Source organism: Chrysochloris asiatica, unplaced genomic scaffold, assembly GCF_000296735.1.
Source record: "Chrysochloris asiatica unplaced genomic scaffold, ChrAsi1.0 scaffold00015, whole genome shotgun sequence".
Lineage (NCBI taxonomy): Eukaryota > Metazoa > Chordata > Mammalia > Afrosoricida > Chrysochloridae > Chrysochloris > Chrysochloris asiatica.
In genome coordinates this window covers 17297741-17303627 of record NW_006408533.1, presented here as the reverse complement: position 1 = coordinate 17303627, position 5887 = coordinate 17297741, and the positions used below count along the sequence as shown (strand labels likewise).

The 5887-nt window shown below is 38.6% G+C and overlaps 1 pseudogene; it reads right to left on the bottom strand.

The window, feature by feature from the left end:
• Positions 1 to 1838: 1838 nt before the first annotated feature.
• On the bottom strand, positions 1839 to 3453 carry LOC102816414 (annotated as a pseudogene).
• Between the last annotated feature and the right edge of the window lie 2434 nt (positions 3454 to 5887).

Genomic DNA, 5887 nt, shown 5'->3' with positions numbered 1-5887 from the left:
TTCCCCCCACCCCCCTTTAGTATGGGTTCTTTCCCTTAGTCTTTTACTGTAGTGGTCCTTTGCAGTATTTCTCTTTTTGTGACTGACTAATTTCACTCAACATAATGCTTTCAAGGTTTATCCATGTTATGCAGTGGCTTGCCCGTTTTGTTTTTTAAAATTAAATTGGATTTTGTTCCACATTTCCCCCCACTCTATCCAGAATCCTTTAATGTTATCTCTTTCAGACAGTTGGTAGTGGTAGACAGGCACCATTGAGTTCTTCTGGTTTCAGAGTCATGGAGACTGATGTTCTTATGGTCATATATTCACTATACTCACATGTTCCACTAGATTAGTTTGTTTTTGTGTCGGTCCTTTGTACTTTCAGTATTCTTCTCCAACGTCATAATGCATAGATTCTTCTATGGTCTCCCTTATTCATTGTCCAACTTTCACTTGCATATGAGGCAATTGAAAATACCATGACATGGATTAGGTGCAAACTGATATAGTTGCTGTTTAGCACTTTAAAGAGGTCTTTTGCAACAGACTTGCCTAATGCAATACATCATTTGATTTCTTGACTGCTGCTTTCATGAGTGTTGAAGGTGGATCCAAGCCAAGTGAAATGTTCAACAGCTTAATCTTTCTCTCTATTTATTCATGTGCTTTTTATGGGTCAAATTGTGAGGATTTTTGTTTTCTTTACACTGAGGTGAAACCCAATCTGAAGGTCTTTGATCTTCATCATTAAATATTTCAAGTCCTCTTCACTTTCAGCAAACAAGGTTGTGTCATCTGCATATTGCAGGTTGTTAATGAGTCTTCCTCTAATCCTGATACCATGTTCCTCTTCATATAATCCAGTTTCTGGATTATTTGCTCAGCATACAAACTAAGTGGGCATGGTGAAATGATACAACCCTGATGGAAACCTTTCCTGATTTTGAGCCATTCAGTATCCCCTTATTCTTTTAGAGTAACTGCCTCTTGGTCTATGCACAGGTTTCTCACGAGCATAATTAAATTCTGAAACTCCAATTCTTCTCAACATTATCCATAGTTTGCTATGGTCCACACAGTCAAATGCCTTTGCATAGTCAATAAAGCACAATTAACTGTTTCTGGTATTCTCTTCTTTCAGCCAAGATACATCTGAAATCAGCAATTATATCCTTCATTCTACTTCCTCTTCTGAATTCAGCTGGAATTCCTGGTAGCTCCCTGTTGATGAATTGATGCAATTGCTTTTATATTACCTTCAGCAAAATTTTATTTGCATGTAATATTAATGATATTGTTCATTGATTTCCACATTCCACTGGATTGTCTTTCGTTGGACTGTGTGCAAATATGGATCTCTTTCAATCAATTGGCCAAATTTCTTGGCATAGATGTTTGAGTATTTCCAGTGCTGCCTCAATGTGTTGAAGCATATCTATTTGTATTCTGTCAATTCCTGGATCTTTGTTTTTTTGCCAATGAAGAATTGATGGTATTGAAGTCCAAACAGTTTGGACTTCCTCCTTCATTATCATCAGTTGGTTATTCATTATATGCTACCTCTTTTTTTTTTTTTTTTGGTATAAAATGGCTTCATCTTTATTTTTCATACTTTAATTTCAAAACAAAATAAACAACAGCAAAAAAAAAAACCATAATATACAACATATAGCCCCATTCTCAAGGGGGGCAGGGCCTGATGGTCTTACATCCTGTCTTACACACAAGGCCAGGAGAGAAAATAATTACTAAATATCAGCAGATAGAGCCAAATGTGACAGGGCCATTCAAGGTTGCTATGGAAACAACAGGGACATGACCTAGAGGGTGCAAGTTTTGTGGGTAGAAAACACCTACTCTACTTCTTTCATGCAAGCTGCATCCTCATCACCCTCAAAGGGGTGAGTCTCATCAGGAAGAGCAGCGCTAGGTTCCTCAACTGTCACTTCATCTTCATCAGTCCAGCTTGATCATGGAGTAAATGCTGTTGAAGTGGTCCTGGGGATCCTTAAGGGAGAAGCTAGAAGAAAGCAGTGCAGTTTCAAAGCGCAGGACAACCAGGCTTTGTTGTTATTGTGTGCTTTAGTCTTCTGCCTCAGTGTCTCCAACATGAGATGATCTGGATTGATCTCTAGGTGCTTTTTGGCCATCATGTAGCCCATTGGAGAGTTGTCTCAAAGTACCTGGGCTTTCATGATCTGTTCCTTGTTGGCTGTACAGTCATACATACTAGTCAAATGCACAGGATGAAGAAACAAGTCTGTTGAATATTGTTACCTTCTCAACCTTCTTTTCCAAGATTTCCTTCATGAGCTTGCAGATGTTCTCAAAATTGGCCTTGCCCTCTTCCATTTTTTTCTCTACTTCATCCTCAGGTAACTCTAGGCCTTCCTTGGTAACTGAGACCAGGCTCTTCCCATCAAATTCCCTGAGCTGTTGCATACAGTACTCACTGATAGACTTGGTCATATACACAACCTCAAAGTCCAGCTTCCATACTCACTCCACAAAAGCAGAGTTGGCTACCTGCTCTTTGCTCTCACAAGTGATGTAATACATGGACTTCTGGGTCTCCTACATGCAAGAAACATATTCTGAGAAGTCATTTCATCTCCAGACTGGGAAGTGTGATAGCATAGCAGCTCAGAAAAGTGTCACTGGTTAGTAGAGTCCTCATGAGTTCCAAGCTTCAGGTTCATAGAATTTCTTATAGTTCTCCTTGTCTTCTGCCAACTCAAAGAAGAGCTCAAGGTACTTCTTGACAATGTTTTTGAAGATGCCCTTCAAGATTTTGCTCTGTTGGAGTATTTCTCAGGAGATGATGAGGGGCAAGCCCTCAGAGTCAACCACACCATGGATGCAGTTGGTATACTCTATTTGTAAGTCATCACAGCTGTCCATGATCGATACATGCAAACATAAAGTATAATGTTGTTCTTTTTCTTCCTGTTCTCAAAGAGATCAAAGGGAGCCTGTTATTTTTGCTGTTGTTAAGTATTGTTGAATCAGTTTCAACTCATAATGACCCTGTATAGGGTTTCCAAGGAACAGCTGATGGGTTTGAACTACTGACCTGTAGTTTGTAGTACAGTGCTGATCCAGAGCACCATACCAGCAGCCTAGAGGGGGATAAACAGTAATGCCCTGAATTCCAACTGACCTTCTACAGAAGTATTTCATTGGCAAGTGGTCTTCCCAGTCATTAGAAAGGCTTTTGTAAAGTTCTCCATATTACTCTGGGGTGATGGCATCAGGATTTATGGTCCAAATGAGCTTGGTTTTGTTTAGTTCTTCCCTGTCAGTGTGTTTTATCTTAATCTTCTTGGTCTTCTTTTTCGTATCCTTAACACTATCATTTTCCTCATCTGAGGCCAAATCTTTCATCTTGGATTTCTCCTCTTCCTCCTTATCTTCTTCTTTCTCACCTTTCTCTTCCTCTGCCTCATCATCAACAGTATCAATTACCATAGTATCGCATAATGATACTGCCTCTTGGTCTATGTACAGGTTCCTCATGAGTACAATTAAGTCTTCCAGAATGCTCATTCTCTGTAATGTTGTCCATATATTGTCATGAACCACACAGTTGAAAGTCTTTGCACAGTTAGTATATCTTTCTGATATTCTCTGCTTTCAACCAAGATGCATCTGACATCCTCACCAGACTCCAACTTGAACCTCTGGCAGTTCCCTGTCAATGTATTGTTGCAGCCATTTTTGAATTATCTTTAACAAAATTTTACTTGCCTGTGATATTAATGATATTGTCAGAAGATTTTCCCATTCTGTTGGGTCATCTCTCTTTGAAATGGGCACACATATGGCTCTCTTCCAGTCAATTGACAGGTGGTTGTCGTCCAAATTTCTTCGCATAGATGAGTGAGTGCTTCCAGTGTTGTGTCAGTTTGTTGAAAGTTTTTTTCAATTTGCATTCCATTAATTCCCAGGGCCTTGTTCTTTGCAAATGCCTTCAGTGCATCTAAGACTTCTTCCTTCAGAACCATTGGCTCTTGATAATATGCTTATCTCTTGAAATGTTTGAACATTGACAATTTCTTTTTGGTACAGTGACTGTATATTCCTTCCATTTTCTTTTGATGTTTTCTGCATCATTCAATATTTTGACCATAGAATCCTTCAATATTTCAAGTCAAGGTTTGAATTTTTTCTTTAGTTCTTTCAGTTTGAGAAATGCAGAATGTGATGTTCCCTTTTGATTTCCTTACTCCAGGTCTTTGTGCATTTCATTATAATAGTTGACTTTGTCTTTTCGAGATGTCCCTTTGAAATTTTCTGTTCAGCCCTTTTACCTCCTCATTCTTTCATTTGCTTTAGCATCTCTACATTGGAGAGCAAGTTTCAGAGTCTCTCTGACATCCCTTTTGGTCATTTCCTTCTTTATTGAATTCTTAATGACCTTTTTTTTCTTTCTGTGTGATGTTCTTGATATCATTCCACAACTCATCTGGTCTTTGGTCATTAGTGTCTAATGCATCAAATCTTTTCTTGAGATGATTTCTAAATTCAGGTGGGATATTGCCAAGCTGAAATTTTGGTTCTTGTGTATTTGTTTTAATTTTCTTTGGCATCAGCCTGAACTTGCATATAAACAATTGATGATCTGTTCCACAGTCTGCCCCTGACCTTGTTTTGGCTGATGATATGTTTCTTCTCACAGATGTAGTCAATTTGATTTCAGTGCATGCCATCTGATGAGATCCATGTGAATAGTCGTCTTTTATATTGTTTTAAAAAGATGTTTGCTTTGAATAAATCATTGATTAGTCTTGCAAAATTCTATCATGTGATCTCCAGCATAGTTTCTATCACCAAGTCCATATTTTCCGACTACTGATCCTTCCTCTTTGTTTCCATCCTCTGTATTCCAATCACCTGTTATGACCATGCATCTTGAGTTCCTTATTTGATCAATTTCATTCTGAAGATGTTGATAGAATTCTTCAATTTCATCATCACTGGCTTTAGTGTTTGGTATGCAAATTTAATAATAGTGGTATTTACTTGTCTTCCTTATGTGGTGTTGTTGTTAAGTGTCATCGAGTCAGTACTGACTCATAGCAACCCTGTACAGGGTTTCTGAGGAGCAGCTGGTGGGTTTGAACTGTTGACCTTGTGGTCTGCAGTCTGGTGCTGATCCTATAGTGCCACACCAGGAGTCCTGTCTTCCCTATTGGCATATGGTTATTATCCTATCACAGACAGCATTGCACTTCATGATAGATCTTGAGATAATTCTTTTTGATGATGAATGTGATGCCATTATTTTTCAATTTGTCATTTCAAGCACAGTAAACCATATGATTGTCAGATTTTAAATTGCCAACAACAGTCCATTTCAGCTCACTAATGCTTAGGATGTTGATATTTATGCGTTCCATTTTATTTTTGACAACTTCCTATTTTCCTAGGTTCATACTTTGCTCATTCCATGTTCTGATTATTAATGGATGTTTTCAGCTGTTTCTCCTCATTTTGAGTTATGCCCAATCAGCAAATGAAGGTCCTGAAAGCTTTAATCCTTTTGAGACATCATGGTAAATTCTATTTTGAGGAGGCAGCTCTTCCCCAGTTGTATTTTGAGTGACTGCCAATCTAATGGGCTCATCTTCTGGCACTATATCTGACAATTTTCTGGTGCTCTTTATCATGTTTCAATATTCAGTATTCTGGTGCTATCTGACAGTGTCCCCCTGCTATTCATAAGGTTTTCAGTGATCAAGCATACAGAAGTAGTCTGTCCCTCCCTCCTTCCTAGTCTGTCTTAGTTTGGAAGCTCAGCTGAAAATTGTCCACCATGGGTGTACCCTACTGGTATTTAATTTAACAATGGCATAGCTTCCAGCATCACAGCAACACACAAGCCACCACAGTACAACCAACT